The sequence below is a fragment of the Hyla sarda genome, unplaced genomic scaffold, assembly GCF_029499605.1.
Source record: "Hyla sarda isolate aHylSar1 unplaced genomic scaffold, aHylSar1.hap1 scaffold_3466, whole genome shotgun sequence".
NCBI classification, from domain to species: domain Eukaryota; kingdom Metazoa; phylum Chordata; class Amphibia; order Anura; family Hylidae; genus Hyla; species Hyla sarda.
The window spans coordinates 1-16,231 of record NW_026610226.1 but is presented as its reverse complement, the minus strand read 5'-3'; the positions used below and the strand labels follow the sequence as shown (position 1 = coordinate 16,231).

Genomic DNA, 16,231 nt, shown 5'->3' with positions numbered 1-16,231 from the left:
CACACATATTTGGCCTGCAACTTTCTGTGCGACAAATTCAGACAGGAAAAATCAGTATAAATCCTTAGAAAATTATCCCCCAGTGTCTCCATCTGCTGGCGGTATTGAATAAGCATTGCTGCACTGATGGGGTATGCATTAGACGAAAAAAAAGAAGAAAAAGAAGAATAATACGCCCAGAAAAGAGGCGAAAAGGAGAAAAACGTAAAAAAACGTGAAAAAAAAGTAAGAGGAAGAGAAGGGAAAAAAAGGTGGAAATGGGTTTAAAAGTGATTTCGGCGGAGAAATATATATATATATATATATATATATATATATATATATATATACGCGCACACACACACATATATATAAACGTATTCTCCGTTGAGATATTGCAGCCGCTGCTGTGTCCAGGCCCAGGAGCCTTAGCACTGTGCTGTGATGTCACTCAATACCACTGACATCACTAGGTGTAAACAACATCTCTCCTTTGCTGTGTATGTGACTATGGAGCTGTTTGGTGATGTCGTCTATTATGGCCTTCATAGAAGCAACAGGAGATTGTTGCATCCATCTAGAACCCTCAGAACTACAGTGCTATGATGTCACTCACTTCCACAGGCCTTGCAGAGTGTAAACAACAACAACCCAGCTTTGTTGTGTATGTAACCATAGGGATTGTGATGTCACCTAGAACCTTCACAGCAGCGACAGCTTTATGAGGAGCATCAGCACTGCTCTGCCTGAGCAGAACCATCACCGCCATAGGTTGTCAAATAACCCGGATTTAACCCACACAGGTAAGTCCAATGGGGTGCAGGCATGTCCTCTATGCTTACAGCTTCCCGTGGGTGTTGGTTTGATACCGTTTGGGGACAGCCAAGGAGGCATCTGCAGGCAACAAAGGTAGGTGTGTGCTTGTGTGTGTGTTTCCTATGCAGATCCTAAGCCCAGTGTCACATGCAAGTAGGAGGAGTAAGAAGGGTTCCTGGCAAATCCGGGTTATGGATTGCATTTAAAAAGGCCCCGTGGGAGTGCAATGGGCCCCTGTCTTGCTGCTTAGCAATAATGGTATGGGTTTAGGTTCTGCTGTGTGTACTGGTGGTTGACTGCCCCCCAGCCCAGAGTGTGCATGGAAAATTGTCTGGCAGCCTCCCTGACAGCAAGCAGTGATAGTGCCCATGAAGGGGACCTTGTTGGGCCCGCCCCTTTCACGGTTATCGCTTCTCGGCCTTTTGGCTAAGATCAAGTGTAGTATCTGTTCTTATCAGTTTAATATCTGATACGTCCCCTATCTGGGGACCATATATTAAATGGATTTTTGAGAACGGGGGCCGATTTCGAAGCTTGCTTCCGTCGCCCTATGCATTGACCCGATATGGCAGTATCTTCGGGTACAGTGCACCACCCCCTTACAGGGTTAAAAAGAAAGATTCCTACTTTCATTGCTACCTGCTTGCTGGCTAGCCAGCTAGCCAGCCCTGTGGGCCTTGCTGCTGCTGCTGCTGCTGCTGCTGCAGCCAAAAAACAAAATGTGGTGCTGCTGCTGCTTCTGCTGCTTCTGCTTGTGTCTGGCCGCTGTTGGAGCGTCCAGGCACAGGACTTCTGCTGCTGCTGACTAAATGGCCTCCTTAATTGGATCATTTGAGTAGCCAGCACACCTGTGCAGGTAGGGCATGACATGATAGGCAGCTGCCTTGATAGCGGGTGGGTGCTGAATGTTCCTAATTGACAAAATAAGATTAATGCTTATGAAGAAATATAAAATCTCATCCCTTCCCCAATATCGCGCCACACCCCTACCCCTTAATTCCCTGGTTGAACTTGATGGACATATGTCTTTTTTCGACCGTACTAACTATGTAACTATGTAACATAACATGGGGGGGTCTCCTGGCTGTTCACACAGGTGTGTCATTGCTGTACATTGACCATGCATTGCTTCTGTGGTATTGCAAAGGCAAAGACAAATGCTTCCAGCCATCCATTGCACTAATGGATTGGTCATCAGCTGGCTGTCTATGTCCCGCATCAATATAGACCAAAGTACAGAGGGTTAGGCTATGCTATTGTGCACCTACCTGATGCATCAGAAGGTGCGAGGCCCTTGCTAAATTCTGTGCACAGACTTTGAGATCTATGCTTTAGACTGTATCTAAACCTGCTCCAACATGGACTGACATTCTGGCCTACTTTCAGCCGATGCGACTTGTCTGTCGCTGAACAGTCGCTTTTTATGTATTCAGCACCTATGTATAATGTTGTAAAAATGCTCTAGAAGCTAAAGTCGCAGAAATGTCACACATATTTGGCCTGCAACTTTCTGTGCGACAAATTCAGACAGGAAAAATCAGTATAAATCCTTAGAAAATTATCCCCCAGTGTCTCCATCTGCTGGCGGTATTGAATAAGCATTGCTGCACTGATGGGGTATGCATTAGACGAAAAAAAAGAAGAAAAAGAAGAATAATACGCCCAGAAAAGAGGCGAAAAGGAGAAAAACGTAAAAAAACGTGAAAAAAAAGTAAGAGGAAGAGAAGGGAAAAAAAGGTGGAAATGGGTTTAAAAGTGATTTCGGCGGAGAAATATATATATATATATATATATATATATATATATATATATATATATATATATACGCGCACACACACACATATATATAAACGTATTCTCCGTTGAGATATTGCAGCCGCTGCTGTGTCCAGGCCCAGGAGCCTTAGCACTGTGCTGTGATGTCACTCAATACCACTGACATCACTAGGTGTAAACAACATCTCTCCTTTGCTGTGTATGTGACTATGGAGCTGTTTGGTGATGTCGTCTATTATGGCCTTCATAGAAGCAACAGGAGATTGTTGCATCCATCTAGAACCCTCAGAACTACAGTGCTATGATGTCACTCACTTCCACAGGCCTTGCAGAGTGTAAACAACAACAACCCAGCTTTGTTGTGTATGTAACCATAGGGATTGTGATGTCACCTAGAACCTTCACAGCAGCGACAGCTTTATGAGGAGCATCAGCACTGCTCTGCCTGAGCAGAACCATCACCGCCATAGGTTGTCAAATAACCCGGATTTAACCCACACAGGTAAGTCCAATGGGGTGCAGGCATGTCCTCTATGCTTACAGCTTCCCGTGGGTGTTGGTTTGATACCGTTTGGGGACAGCCAAGGAGGCATCTGCAGGCAACAAAGGTAGGTGTGTGCTTGTGTGTGTGTTTCCTATGCAGATCCTAAGCCCAGTGTCACATGCAAGTAGGAGGAGTAAGAAGGGTTCCTGGCAAATCCGGGTTATGGATTGCATTTAAAAAGGCCCCGTGGGAGTGCAATGGGCCCCTGTCTTGCTGCTTAGCAATAATGGTATGGGTTTAGGTTCTGCTGTGTGTACTGGTGGTTGACTGCCCCCCAGCCCAGAGTGTGCATGGAAAATTGTCTGGCAGCCTCCCTGACAGCAAGCAGTGATAGTGCCCATGAAGGGGACCTTGTTGGGCCCGCCCCTTTCACGGTTATCGCTTCTCGGCCTTTTGGCTAAGATCAAGTGTAGTATCTGTTCTTATCAGTTTAATATCTGATACGTCCCCTATCTGGGGACCATATATTAAATGGATTTTTGAGAACGGGGGCCGATTTCGAAGCTTGCTTCCGTCGCCCTATGCATTGACCCGATATGGCAGTATCTTCGGGTACAGTGCACCACCCCCTTACAGGGTTAAAAAGAAAGATTCCTACTTTCATTGCTACCTGCTTGCTGGCTAGCCAGCTAGCCAGCCCTGTGGGCCTTGCTGCTGCTGCTGCTGCTGCTGCTGCTGCTGCTGCAGCCAAAAAACAAAAGGTGGTGCTGCTGCTGCTTCTGCTGCTTCTGCTTGTGTCTGGCCGCTGTTGGAGCGTCCAGGCACAGGACTTCTGCTGCTGCTGACTAAATGGCCTCCTTAATTGGATCATTTGAGTAGCCAGCACACCTGTGCAGGTAGGGCATGACATGATAGGCAGCTGCCTTGATAGCGGGTGGGTGCTGAATGTTCCTAATTGACAAAATAAGATTAATGCTTATGAAGAAATATAAAATCTCATCCCTTCCCCAATATCGCGCCACACCCCTACCCCTTAATTCCCTGGTTGAACTTGATGGACATATGTCTTTTTTCGACCGTACTAACTATGTAACTATGTAACATAACATGGGGGGGTCTCCTGGCTGTTCACACAGGTGTGTCATTGCTGTACATTGACCATGCATTGCTTCTGTGGTATTGCAAAGGCAAAGACAAATGCTTCCAGCCATCCATTGCACTAATGGATTGGTCATCAGCTGGCTGTCTATGTCCCGCATCAATATAGACCAAAGTACAGAGGGTTAGGCTATGCTATAGTGCACCTACCTGATGCATCAGAAGGTGCGAGGCCCTTGCTAAATTCTGTGCACAGACTTTGAGATCTATGCTTTAGACTGTATCTAAACCTGCTCCAACATGGACTGACATTCTGGCCTACTTTCAGCCGATGCGACTTGTCTGTCGCTGAACAGTCGCTTTTTATGTATTCAGCACCTATGTATAATGTTGTAAAAATGCTCTAGAAGCTAAAGTCGCAGAAATGTCACACATATTTGGCCTGCAACTTTCTGTGCGACAAATTCAGACAGGAAAAATCAGTATAAATCCTTAGAAAATTATCCCCCAGTGTCTCCATCTGCTGGCGGTATTGAATAAGCATTGCTGCACTGATGGGGTATGCATTAGACGAAAAAAAAGAAGAAAAAGAAGAATAATACGCCCAGAAAAGAGGCGAAAAGGAGAAAAACGTAAAAAAACGTGAAAAAAAAGTAAGAGGAAGAGAAGGGAAAAAAAGGTGGAAATGGGTTTAAAAGTGATTTCGGCGGAGAATATATATATATATATATATATATATATATATATATATATATATATATATACGCGCACACACACACATATATATAAACGTATTCTCCGTTGAGATATTGCAGCCGCTGCTGTGTCCAGGCCCAGGAGCCTTAGCACTGTGCTGTGATGTCACTCAATACCACTGACATCACTAGGTGTAAACAACATCTCTCCTTTGCTGTGTATGTGACTATGGAGCTGTTTGGTGATGTCGTCTATTATGGCCTTCATAGAAGCAACAGGAGATTGTTGCATCCATCTAGAACCCTCAGAACTACAGTGCTATGATGTCACTCACTTCCACAGGCCTTGCAGAGTGTAAACAACAACAACCCAGCTTTGTTGTGTATGTAACCATAGGGATTGTGATGTCACCTAGAACCTTCACAGCAGCGACAGCTTTATGAGGAGCATCAGCACTGCTCTGCCTGAGCAGAACCATCACCGCCATAGGTTGTCAAATAACCCGGATTTAACCCACACAGGTAAGTCCAATGGGGTGCAGGCATGTCCTCTATGCTTACAGCTTCCCGTGGGTGTTGGTTTGATACCGTTTGGGGACAGCCAAGGAGGCATCTGCAGGCAACAAAGGTAGGTGTGTGCTTGTGTGTGTGTTTCCTATGCAGATCCTAAGCCCAGTGTCACATGCAAGTAGGAGGAGTAAGAAGGGTTCCTGGCAAATCCGGGTTATGGATTGCATTTAAAAAGGCCCCGTGGGAGTGCAATGGGCCCCTGTCTTGCTGCTTAGCAATAATGGTATGGGTTTAGGTTCTGCTGTGTGTACTGGTGGTTGACTGCCCCCCAGCCCAGAGTGTGCATGGAAAATTGTCTGGCAGCCTCCCTGACAGCAAGCAGTGATAGTGCCCATGAAGGGGACCTTGTTGGGCCCGCCCCTTTCACGGTTATCGCTTCTCGGCCTTTTGGCTAAGATCAAGTGTAGTATCTGTTCTTATCAGTTTAATATCTGATACGTCCCCTATCTGGGGACCATATATTAAATGGATTTTTGAGAACGGGGGCCGATTTCGAAGCTTGCTTCCGTCGCCCTATGCATTGACCCGATATGGCAGTATCTTCGGGTACAGTGCACCACCCCCTTACAGGGTTAAAAAGAAAGATTCCTACTTTCATTGCTACCTGCTTGCTGGCTAGCCAGCTAGCCAGCCCTGTGGGCCTTGCTGCTGCTGCTGCTGCTGCTGCTGCTGCAGCCAAAAAACAAAAGGTGGTGCTGCTGCTGCTTCTGCTGCTTCTGCTTGTGTCTGGCCGCTGTTGGAGCGTCCAGGCACAGGACTTCTGCTGCTGCTGACTAAATGGCCTCCTTAATTGGATCATTTGAGTAGCCAGCACACCTGTGCAGGTAGGGCATGACATGATAGGCAGCTGCCTTGATAGCGGGTGGGTGCTGAATGTTCCTAATTGACAAAATAAGATTAATGCTTATGAAGAAATATAAAATCTCATCCCTTCCCCAATATCGCGCCACACCCCTACCCCTTAATTCCCTGGTTGAACTTGATGGACATATGTCTTTTTTCGACCGTACTAACTATGTAACTATGTAACATAACATGGGGGGGTCTCCTGGCTGTTCACACAGGTGTGTCATTGCTGTACATTGACCATGCATTGCTTCTGTGGTATTGCAAAGGCAAAGACAAATGCTTCCAGCCATCCATTGCACTAATGGATTGGTCATCAGCTGGCTGTCTATGTCCCGCATCAATATAGACCAAAGTACAGAGGGTTAGGCTATGCTATAGTGCACCTACCTGATGCATCAGAAGGTGCGAGGCCCTTGCTAAATTCTGTGCACAGACTTTGAGATCTATGCTTTAGACTGTATCTAAACCTGCTCCAACATGGACTGACATTCTGGCCTACTTTCAGCCGATGCGACTTGTCTGTCGCTGAACAGTCGCTTTTTATGTATTCAGCACCTATGTATAATGTTGTAAAAATGCTCTAGAAGCTAAAGTCGCAGAAATGTCACACATATTTGGCCTGCAACTTTCTGTGCGACAAATTCAGACAGGAAAAATCAGTATAAATCCTTAGAAAATTATCCCCCAGTGTCTCCATCTGCTGGCGGTATTGAATAAGCATTGCTGCACTGATGGGGTATGCATTAGACGAAAAAAAAGAAGAAAAAGAAGAATAATACGCCCAGAAAAGAGGCGAAAAGGAGAAAAACGTAAAAAAACGTGAAAAAAAAGTAAGAGGAAGAGAAGGGAAAAAAAGGTGGAAATGGGTTTAAAAGTGATTTCGGCGGAGATATATATATATATATATATATATATATATATATATATATATATACGCGCACACACACACATATATATAAACGTATTCTCCGTTGAGATATTGCAGCCGCTGCTGTGTCCAGGCCCAGGAGCCTTAGCACTGTGCTGTGATGTCACTCAATACCACTGACATCACTAGGTGTAAACAACATCTCTCCTTTGCTGTGTATGTGACTATGGAGCTGTTTGGTGATGTCGTCTATTATGGCCTTCATAGAAGCAACAGGAGATTGTTGCATCCATCTAGAACCCTCAGAACTACAGTGCTATGATGTCACTCACTTCCACAGGCCTTGCAGAGTGTAAACAACAACAACCCAGCTTTGTTGTGTATGTAACCATAGGGATTGTGATGTCACCTAGAACCTTCACAGCAGCGACAGCTTTATGAGGAGCATCAGCACTGCTCTGCCTGAGCAGAACCATCACCGCCATAGGTTGTCAAATAACCCGGATTTAACCCACACAGGTAAGTCCAATGGGGTGCAGGCATGTCCTCTATGCTTACAGCTTCCCGTGGGTGTTGGTTTGATACCGTTTGGGGACAGCCAAGGAGGCATCTGCAGGCAACAAAGGTAGGTGTGTGCTTGTGTGTGTGTTTCCTATGCAGATCCTAAGCCCAGTGTCACATGCAAGTAGGAGGAGTAAGAAGGGTTCCTGGCAAATCCGGGTTATGGATTGCATTTAAAAAGGCCCCGTGGGAGTGCAATGGGCCCCTGTCTTGCTGCTTAGCAATAATGGTATGGGTTTAGGTTCTGCTGTGTGTACTGGTGGTTGACTGCCCCCCAGCCCAGAGTGTGCATGGAAAATTGTCTGGCAGCCTCCCTGACAGCAAGCAGTGATAGTGCCCATGAAGGGGACCTTGTTGGGCCCGCCCCTTTCACGGTTATCGCTTCTCGGCCTTTTGGCTAAGATCAAGTGTAGTATCTGTTCTTATCAGTTTAATATCTGATACGTCCCCTATCTGGGGACCATATATTAAATGGATTTTTGAGAACGGGGGCCGATTTCGAAGCTTGCTTCCGTCGCCCTATGCATTGACCCGATATGGCAGTATCTTCGGGTACAGTGCACCACCCCCTTACAGGGTTAAAAAGAAAGATTCCTACTTTCATTGCTACCTGCTTGCTGGCTAGCCAGCTAGCCAGCCCTGTGGGCCTTGCTGCTGCTGCTGCTGCTGCAGCAGCCAAAAAACAAAAGGTGGTGCTGCTGCTGCTTCTGCTGCTTCTGCTTGTGTCTGGCCGCTGTTGGAGCGTCCAGGCACAGGACTTCTGCTGCTGCTGACTAAATGGCCTCCTTAATTGGATCATTTGAGTAGCCAGCACACCTGTGCAGGTAGGGCATGACATGATAGGCAGCTGCCTTGATAGCGGGTGGGTGCTGAATGTTCCTAATTGACAAAATAAGATTAATGCTTATGAAGAAATATAAAATCTCATCCCTTCCCCAATATCGCGCCACACCCCTACCCCTTAATTCCCTGGTTGAACTTGATGGACATATGTCTTTTTTCGACCGTACTAACTATGTAACTATGTAACATAACATGGGGGGGTCTCCTGGCTGTTCACACAGGTGTGTCATTGCTGTACATTGACCATGCATTGCTTCTGTGGTATTGCAAAGGCAAAGACAAATGCTTCCAGCCATCCATTGCACTAATGGATTGGTCATCAGCTGGCTGTCTATGTCCCGCATCAATATAGACCAAAGTACAGAGGGTTAGGCTATGCTATAGTGCACCTACCTGATGCATCAGAAGGTGCGAGGCCCTTGCTAAATTCTGTGCACAGACTTTGAGATCTATGCTTTAGACTGTATCTAAACCTGCTCCAACATGGACTGACATTCTGGCCTACTTTCAGCCGATGCGACTTGTCTGTCGCTGAACAGTCGCTTTTTATGTATTCAGCACCTATGTATAATGTTGTAAAAATGCTCTAGAAGCTAAAGTCGCAGAAATGTCACACATATTTGGCCTGCAACTTTCTGTGCGACAAATTCAGACAGGAAAAATCAGTATAAATCCTTAGAAAATTATCCCCCAGTGTCTCCATCTGCTGGCGGTATTGAATAAGCATTGCTGCACTGATGGGGTATGCATTAGACGAAAAAAAAGAAGAAAAAGAAGAATAATACGCCCAGAAAAGAGGCGAAAAGGAGAAAAACGTAAAAAAACGTGAAAAAAAAGTAAGAGGAAGAGAAGGGAAAAAAAGGTGGAAATGGGTTTAAAAGTGATTTCGGCGGAGAATATATATATATATATATATATATATATATATATATATATATATACGCGCACACACACACATATATATAAACGTATTCTCCGTTGAGATATTGCAGCCGCTGCTGTGTCCAGGCCCAGGAGCCTTAGCACTGTGCTGTGATGTCACTCAATACCACTGACATCACTAGGTGTAAACAACATCTCTCCTTTGCTGTGTATGTGACTATGGAGCTGTTTGGTGATGTCGTCTATTATGGCCTTCATAGAAGCAACAGGAGATTGTTGCATCCATCTAGAACCCTCAGAACTACAGTGCTATGATGTCACTCACTTCCACAGGCCTTGCAGAGTGTAAACAACAACAACCCAGCTTTGTTGTGTATGTAACCATAGGGATTGTGATGTCACCTAGAACCTTCACAGCAGCGACAGCTTTATGAGGAGCATCAGCACTGCTCTGCCTGAGCAGAACCATCACCGCCATAGGTTGTCAAATAACCCGGATTTAACCCACACAGGTAAGTCCAATGGGGTGCAGGCATGTCCTCTATGCTTACAGCTTCCCGTGGGTGTTGGTTTGATACCGTTTGGGGACAGCCAAGGAGGCATCTGCAGGCAACAAAGGTAGGTGTGTGCTTGTGTGTGTGTTTCCTATGCAGATCCTAAGCCCAGTGTCACATGCAAGTAGGAGGAGTAAGAAGGGTTCCTGGCAAATCCGGGTTATGGATTGCATTTAAAAAGGCCCCGTGGGAGTGCAATGGGCCCCTGTCTTGCTGCTTAGCAATAATGGTATGGGTTTAGGTTCTGCTGTGTGTACTGGTGGTTGACTGCCCCCCAGCCCAGAGTGTGCATGGAAAATTGTCTGGCAGCCTCCCTGACAGCAAGCAGTGATAGTGCCCATGAAGGGGACCTTGTTGGGCCCGCCCCTTTCACGGTTATCGCTTCTCGGCCTTTTGGCTAAGATCAAGTGTAGTATCTGTTCTTATCAGTTTAATATCTGATACGTCCCCTATCTGGGGACCATATATTAAATGGATTTTTGAGAACGGGGGCCGATTTCGAAGCTTGCTTCCGTCGCCCTATGCATTGACCCGATATGGCAGTATCTTCGGGTACAGTGCACCACCCCCTTACAGGGTTAAAAAGAAAGATTCCTACTTTCATTGCTACCTGCTTGCTGGCTAGCCAGCTAGCCAGCCCTGTGGGCCTTGCTGCTGCTGCTGCTGCTGCTGCTGCTGCAGCCAAAAAACAAAAGGTGGTGCTGCTGCTGCTTCTGCTGCTTCTGCTTGTGTCTGGCCGCTGTTGGAGCGTCCAGGCACAGGACTTCTGCTGCTGCTGACTAAATGGCCTCCTTAATTGGATCATTTGAGTAGCCAGCACACCTGTGCAGGTAGGGCATGACATGATAGGCAGCTGCCTTGATAGCGGGTGGGTGCTGAATGTTCCTAATTGACAAAATAAGATTAATGCTTATGAAGAAATATAAAATCTCATCCCTTCCCCAATATCGCGCCACACCCCTACCCCTTAATTCCCTGGTTGAACTTGATGGACATATGTCTTTTTTCGACCGTACTAACTATGTAACTATGTAACATAACATGGGGGGGTCTCCTGGCTGTTCACACAGGTGTGTCATTGCTGTACATTGACCATGCATTGCTTCTGTGGTATTGCAAAGGCAAAGACAAATGCTTCCAGCCATCCATTGCACTAATGGATTGGTCATCAGCTGGCTGTCTATGTCCCGCATCAATATAGACCAAAGTACAGAGGGTTAGGCTATGCTATAGTGCACCTACCTGATGCATCAGAAGGTGCGAGGCCCTTGCTAAATTCTGTGCACAGACTTTGAGATCTATGCTTTAGACTGTATCTAAACCTGCTCCAACATGGACTGACATTCTGGCCTACTTTCAGCCGATGCGACTTGTCTGTCGCTGAACAGTCGCTTTTTATGTATTCAGCACCTATGTATAATGTTGTAAAAATGCTCTAGAAGCTAAAGTCGCAGAAATGTCACACATATTTGGCCTGCAACTTTCTGTGCGACAAATTCAGACAGGAAAAATCAGTATAAATCCTTAGAAAATTATCCCCCAGTGTCTCCATCTGCTGGCGGTATTGAATAAGCATTGCTGCACTGATGGGGTATGCATTAGACGAAAAAAAAGAAGAAAAAGAAGAATAATACGCCCAGAAAAGAGGCGAAAAGGAGAAAAACGTAAAAAAACGTGAAAAAAAAGTAAGAGGAAGAGAAGGGAAAAAAAGGTGGAAATGGGTTTAAAAGTGATTTCGGCGGAGAAATATATATATATATATATATATATATATATATATATATATATATATACGCGCACACACACACATATATATAAACGTATTCTCCGTTGAGATATTGCAGCCGCTGCTGTGTCCAGGCCCAGGAGCCTTAGCACTGTGCTGTGATGTCACTCAATACCACTGACATCACTAGGTGTAAACAACATCTCTCCTTTGCTGTGTATGTGACTATGGAGCTGTTTGGTGATGTCGTCTATTATGGCCTTCATAGAAGCAACAGGAGATTGTTGCATCCATCTAGAACCCTCAGAACTACAGTGCTATGATGTCACTCACTTCCACAGGCCTTGCAGAGTGTAAACAACAACAACCCAGCTTTGTTGTGTATGTAACCATAGGGATTGTGATGTCACCTAGAACCTTCACAGCAGCGACAGCTTTATGAGGAGCATCAGCACTGCTCTGCCTGAGCAGAACCATCACCGCCATAGGTTGTCAAATAACCCGGATTTAACCCACACAGGTAAGTCCAATGGGGTGCAGGCATGTCCTCTATGCTTACAGCTTCCCGTGGGTGTTGGTTTGATACCGTTTGGGGACAGCCAAGGAGGCATCTGCAGGCAACAAAGGTAGGTGTGTGCTTGTGTGTGTGTTTCCTATGCAGATCCTAAGCCCAGTGTCACATGCAAGTAGGAGGAGTAAGAAGGGTTCCTGGCAAATCCGGGTTATGGATTGCATTTAAAAAGGCCCCGTGGGAGTGCAATGGGCCCCTGTCTTGCTGCTTAGCAATAATGGTATGGGTTTAGGTTCTGCTGTGTGTACTGGTGGTTGACTGCCCCCCAGCCCAGAGTGTGCATGGAAAATTGTCTGGCAGCCTCCCTGACAGCAAGCAGTGATAGTGCCCATGAAGGGGACCTTGTTGGGCCCGCCCCTTTCACGGTTATCGCTTCTCGGCCTTTTGGCTAAGATCAAGTGTAGTATCTGTTCTTATCAGTTTAATATCTGATACGTCCCCTATCTGGGGACCATATATTAAATGGATTTTTGAGAACGGGGGCCGATTTCGAAGCTTGCTTCCGTCGCCCTATGCATTGACCCGATATGGCAGTATCTTCGGGTACAGTGCACCACCCCCTTACAGGGTTAAAAAGAAAGATTCCTACTTTCATTGCTACCTGCTTGCTGGCTAGCCAGCTAGCCAGCCCTGTGGGCCTTGCTGCTGCTGCTGCTGCTGCAGCCAAAAAACAAAAGGTGGTGCTGCTGCTGCTTCTGCTGCTTCTGCTTGTGTCTGGCCGCTGTTGGAGCGTCCAGGCACAGGACTTCTGCTGCTGCTGACTAAATGGCCTCCTTAATTGGATCATTTGAGTAGCCAGCACACCTGTGCAGGTAGGGCATGACATGATAGGCAGCTGCCTAGATAGCGGGTGGGTGCTGAATGTTCCTAATTGACAAAATAAGATTAATGCTTATGAAGAAATATAAAATCTCATCCCTTCCCCAATATCGCGCCACACCCCTACCCCTTAATTCCCTGGTTGAACTTGATGGACATATGTCTTTTTTCGACCGTACTAACTATGTAACTATGTAACATAACATGGGGGGGTCTCCTGGCTGTTCACACAGGTGTGTCATTGCTGTACATTGACCATGCATTGCTTCTGTGGTATTGCAAAGGCAAAGACAAATGCTTCCAGCCATCCATTGCACTAATGGATTGGTCATCAGCTGGCTGTCTATGTCCCGCATCAATATAGACCAAAGTACAGAGGGTTAGGCTATGCTATAGTGCACCTACCTGATGCATCAGAAGGTGCGAGGCCCTTGCTAAATTCTGTGCACAGACTTTGAGATCTATGCTTTAGACTGTATCTAAACCTGCTCCAACATGGACTGACATTCTGGCCTACTTTCAGCCGATGCGACTTGTCTGTCGCTGAACAGTCGCTTTTTATGTATTCAGCACCTATGTATAATGTTGTAAAAATGCTCTAGAAGCTAAAGTCGCAGAAATGTCACACATATTTGGCCTGCAACTTTCTGTGCGACAAATTCAGACAGGAAAAATCAGTATAAATCCTTAGAAAATTATCCCCCAGTGTCTCCATCTGCTGGCGGTATTGAATAAGCATTGCTGCACTGATGGGGTATGCATTAGACGAAAAAAAAGAAGAAAAAGAAGAATAATACGCCCAGAAAAGAGGCGAAAAGGAGAAAAACGTAAAAAAACGTGAAAAAAAAGTAAGAGGAAGAGAAGGGAAAAAAAGGTGGAAATGGGTTTAAAAGTGATTTCGGCGGAGAAATATATATATATATATATATATATATATATATATATATATATATATACGCGCACACACACACATAGATATAAACGTATTCTCCGTTGAGATATTGCAGCCGCTGCTGTGTCCAGGCCCAGGAGCCTTAGCACTGTGCTGTGATGTCACTCAATACCACTGACATCACTAGGTGTAAACAACATCTCTCCTTTGCTGTGTATGTGACTATGGAGCTGTTTGGTGATGTCGTCTATTATGGCCTTCATAGAAGCAACAGGAGATTGTTGCATCCATCTAGAACCCTCAGAACTACAGTGCTATGATGTCACTCACTTCCACAGGCCTTGCAGAGTGTAAACAACAACAACCCAGCTTTGTTGTGTATGTAACCATAGGGATTGTGATGTCACCTAGAACCTTCACAGCAGCGACAGCTTTATGAGGAGCATCAGCACTGCTCTGCCTGAGCAGAACCATCACCGCCATAGGTTGTCAAATAACCCGGATTTAACCCACACAGGTAAGTCCAATGGGGTGCAGGCATGTCCTCTATGCTTACAGCTTCCCGTGGGTGTTGGTTTGATACCGTTTGGGGACAGCCAAGGAGGCATCTGCAGGCAACAAAGGTAGGTGTGTGCTTGTGTGTGTGTTTCCTATGCAGATCCTAAGCCCAGTGTCACATGCAAGTAGGAGGAGTAAGAAGGGTTCCTGGCAAATCCGGGTTATGGATTGCATTTAAAAAGGCCCCGTGGGAGTGCAATGGGCCCCTGTCTTGCTGCTTAGCAATAATGGTATGGGTTTAGGTTCTGCTGTGTGTACTGGTGGTTGACTGCCCCCCAGCCCAGAGTGTGCATGGAAAATTGTCTGGCAGCCTCCCTGACAGCAAGCAGTGATAGTGCCCATGAAGGGGACCTTGTTGGGCCCGCCCCTTTCACGGTTATCGCTTCTCGGCCTTTTGGCTAAGATCAAGTGTAGTATCTGCATTTGGTCTGGTCGGAAGGTGTCTGTGGTACCCCGCTTCTCGGCCTTGGGGGATTGTCTCTCCTTACGGAGGGACTTCACCCCCTTGCTGCTATTGGGGAGCGGGCTTAGTCCACGGACAACGGGTTGCGATCCCCCTGTCTCTGGGACCTTGTATCTCAGAAGGCATTTTCGGTACGTTGAGCGTTACCTGTAGCTTCGGAAGCACCTAGGGTACCCCCGACCTCTGCCTTGGGTAAGGGTTCCGCTTTTATAGCGGGATTCCGAGCCCCTGCTGCTATTGGGGAAGGGGCTTAGTCCCTGGGTGTGGAAGATGCCGTTCTCCTGGGCTTTCCCCTCTGGGGAAATGTCGATGCGAAATACCATCCGCATAGAGGTGTCGGAGAGCCATCGTCAGTTGAAGAACCTCCGCTTCATTGCGGAGGTGATTCTTCTTGACTACTTCCGCCTCAATAGGGAGGACATCCTGTGTCTAAATGACCAGGAAAGCCGTGGCCTGTATACCGTCACCTTCACGGCCACGGCGTGTTGCGATAACATCTATGCAACCTTGTCTGGTGCGGACCAGAGGGACGATCGACTCGACGGTCTTTCGTTCCAGTTCCTCTATGGTGAGGAACATATACCGTTGGTGGTGGCTATGCACAGCCCTCATGTGACCACGGAGGATATAGCCACTTTTCTTCGGCGATACTGCGAAGAGGTGCGATTCGCAAACAAAATCTTGAACTCCGTGCGGTTCTGGAACGGCAAGAGGAAGTTCTGGGTCAAGCTCCGTAAGGATCCCGGTGGTATTGGGGGTCTTTGCCATCCGCCCCCAAATTTTGCCATCGGGAGAGTTCGGGGCTTCCTGTTCTATCCTCAAATGCCTATGTATTGCCGAAATTGCTTGAGGTTTGGCCACACCCAGGAGACCTGCGGCGCGGAGCGTGTGATTCGCTGCAATAGGTGTGGCCAAGAAGGTCACATAGCCTCAAGATGTAGCCATACGATAAGGTGCAACCTCTGCGGAGAGGAAAATCACGATTTTAATTCCTGTCCCCATAAAGCAAAAACTACGATGGGTGGGTCAAGGCTGGGCCCGCCCAAAGAGGGGACAGGACAAAAGACGTCCTTTTTTAAGATGCCCAAACCCCAGATGGCAGGTACTGATGGGTCCAGGCCCAAGACCTCTGGTGCTCCATCGGGGGGCCCACCGGTGGTAGTGCTAGGGGGAGGCCATGGGGATTCCACGAAGCCCGGGCGGGTGATCGAGTTTACTGCCCGGGAA

The 16,231-nt window shown here is 46.7% G+C and overlaps 6 non-coding genes and 1 pseudogene across 6 annotated transcripts; all 7 read left to right on the top strand.

Moving 5' to 3' along the window:
- The first annotated feature begins 1,201 nt into the window (after positions 1–1,201).
- Positions 1,202–1,392, top strand: LOC130331198 (U2 spliceosomal RNA). Its single transcript, XR_008874143.1, has one exon. It is a non-coding gene; the product is annotated as a U2 spliceosomal RNA (small nuclear RNA).
- Positions 1,393–3,492: 2,100 nt separating this feature from the next.
- Positions 3,493–3,683, top strand: LOC130331203 (U2 spliceosomal RNA). The gene has a single exon (XR_008874147.1). It is a non-coding gene; the product is annotated as a U2 spliceosomal RNA (small nuclear RNA).
- A 2,106-nt stretch (positions 3,684–5,789) lies between these two features.
- On the top strand, positions 5,790–5,980 carry LOC130331202 (U2 spliceosomal RNA). The gene has a single exon (XR_008874146.1). It is a non-coding gene; the product is annotated as a U2 spliceosomal RNA (small nuclear RNA).
- A 2,093-nt stretch (positions 5,981–8,073) lies between these two features.
- LOC130331201 (U2 spliceosomal RNA) lies at positions 8,074–8,264 on the top strand. The gene has a single exon (XR_008874145.1). It is a non-coding gene; the product is annotated as a U2 spliceosomal RNA (small nuclear RNA).
- A 2,088-nt stretch (positions 8,265–10,352) lies between these two features.
- Positions 10,353–10,543, top strand: LOC130331200 (U2 spliceosomal RNA). The gene has a single exon (XR_008874144.1). It is a non-coding gene; the product is annotated as a U2 spliceosomal RNA (small nuclear RNA).
- Positions 10,544–12,640: 2,097 nt separating this feature from the next.
- LOC130331197 (U2 spliceosomal RNA) lies at positions 12,641–12,831 on the top strand. Its single transcript, XR_008874142.1, has one exon. It is a non-coding gene; the product is annotated as a U2 spliceosomal RNA (small nuclear RNA).
- A 2,088-nt stretch (positions 12,832–14,919) lies between these two features.
- LOC130331199 (U2 spliceosomal RNA) lies at positions 14,920–14,998 on the top strand (annotated as a pseudogene).
- Positions 14,999–16,231: the final 1,233 nt, after the last annotated feature.